Here is a 2,468-nt window from a genome sequence, read left to right as displayed (position 1 = left end):
CGCAAGGAAGCCAACATTTTGGCCCTAGCCTTCCAAGGTCAATTAAGACTCAGGACATATGAGAACTTGTACTGTAATGTCATGTAACTCGGTAGTGTTTCAAATTTTCTGATCAAGGAGATTATGGGGCCAAAGAGGAAAGTGATCGATGATGTAGAGTGTGCCTAAGGAGAGTCACATGGAGAGAAAACATTCTCTCAGGTTTTCACAGAGAGCACATTGGCCAAGCAATGGCTGTGACTCATCCACATGGCTGACACTGACAAAGATTCTACAATCTGTGGTACAAGATCTCAGGATAAATCCTTAGAGGATTTCTCTGACCTTATCAGACCCAAGAGCTACAACTCTTGTTGCATAGGTCCTGCTTTACCTTGGTCTTAACTATCCAGCAGAGGAGTATAAAAATGAAATGTAAGAAGTAAAGCCATGCTATTATGTTGAGCTCTAGGGGACTCAGGTCAACAATTTCTGACATTGCCAGTTAAGCGGAATACCCAATACTATTATGGACTACTGGACTCTTTTAGAATATTTTGCTGAGTTAACACACCTATAATATTCAAATAATAGAACTTAACAAAAAAAGGGTATACGGATGAATATCCATTTTGTATCTGTATATTCAAAGTGATTAGGATAGATATATAGTTGCAATTTCTTAATGAATAGAGGGATTTGTTCTAATGGTGTTTGTAAATAGGATACCATGTCTGCATCTTGTACAGCAATTAACCACTAGGAAGAATGTATGCAATGTGTTAATCATTGAAACTGTCCTACCAATTTGATTTGAAACTGTCTCGTTGATATTTGTTTCTCAATAAAATTATGGGAAAAAAAGAGAATAGTTTCATCAGAAAAAAAATTTAAGTAGAGTCTGTTTTTTTCTTTTCTTTTCTTTCTTTTTTTAAAATGTATTTGGTTGCCACAGGGTCTCACTACACAGCTCAGACTCATAGTGATCCTCCTATTTTCAGCCTCCCCAGCACTGGGATTAGAGTCGTATACCCCTATGCTTGGAATCTGTGGCAGGCTCAACCTGCCCTGGGTGCGGTCCTGGTGTGGCATGTGGCGTGTGGTGTGGGGATCGAACTGCAGTCCTTACATCTTGCCTAAGCTTGCCCAAGCAGGCATTTTAGTCTGCTGAGCTATCTCGCCTGCCCAAGAGACCATTTCTTGTTAGTAAAAGTATTTCAAAATAAAATAACAGCAATTCATTCTTTCACATTCAATTTTATCAGAATCACTGCAAGTTTGCCTCAAGATTTCACAATTCAGAGAGTATCATTTAAAGTAAAAAATATTTGGAAAAAAGAAATATAATTCTCCACCTTGAAAATCCAAACCACTGAAAATCCATTCAAGTGAAAGCTGTCAGACAAATGATGAAAAATGTCAAGTAGCTTGACTAGATTTTGGACACAGTCCCTCCCCAAGGGTATGTGCACTGAAAGTGTGGTCTCCAGTGTGCTGATATTGTGGTAGTGGGATCTTTAAGAGGTGAGAGGGGGCCAGAGAGATAGCTCAGTAGAATAAACACTTGTCTAGCAAGCTCAATGGCTGGAGTTGAATTCCCTGCTCCAGGAAAAAAAAAAAAAAAAAAAAAAAAAAAAAAAAAAAAAAGACAAGATCTACTGGGAAATCCTTAGATCAATAGTGATTAAAAGGATTGGATATTTCTTGTGGGGTCCCTGTTTAGTTCTCACAATTCATTTTTTTTTATCCTTATCTCCTTAAAACCTCTCCTTCCCCAAATAGGCAAAACAACAAGCAAAGACATAAAATGTGCTAGACACCCATGTTACTAGATTTCCAATGCTTCACATATTCACTGTTATGATTTATTTCTAAGTGTCTACTTTCTTCAAAGACTCATGATCGCACAGGTAGGGATTTGGGGAAATGATTAGATTGTGAATACATGGTATTCACCATTGGGTTAGTCCACTGATGAGTTTATAGCCAAATGTGATGTTGGGAGGTAAAGCCTGGTTGAAAAGGTGTATCGCTGAGGGTGTGGCCTGGAAAAGCACTTCATCCGTCTTCCGTTCTCCTTGGTCTTTCTCTCTGCTTCCCTCCAACATGTGCTGAGCTGCTTCTCCTCTGCCTTATCCCCCACCATACTGCCCTGACTTGGAGCCAGCCCGCTATATGGACTGGAAACTCTGCAAACTGTGATGCAAGTAGATCTTTCCTCCTTAGAGGGCATTGTGGGTGCGAGGCATCGAGCCCCAGGAAACAGAAAGTAACTACAACACTCTCACTATGACACTGCAAAGTCTTAAACTGTCACCATCCTAGTGAGTATGCAGTTTTAGTAATTGCAAAGTTGGATTTGCCTTTCTTTGACCATTAATGATAACTGTGTAAATTAAGCACTTTTCCATGTTATGGCCTATTTGGCTTTTCTCCTTTGGATATGCTTTTTCAAGACTTTTAAAATATTTCTAGCAGATTGTCTAGGT

The sequence above is a fragment of the Octodon degus genome, unplaced genomic scaffold (assembly GCF_000260255.1).
Source record: "Octodon degus isolate 3935 unplaced genomic scaffold, OctDeg1.0 scaffold00109, whole genome shotgun sequence".
Lineage (NCBI taxonomy): Eukaryota > Metazoa > Chordata > Mammalia > Rodentia > Octodontidae > Octodon > Octodon degus.
This window is presented reverse-complemented; position numbering follows the sequence as displayed.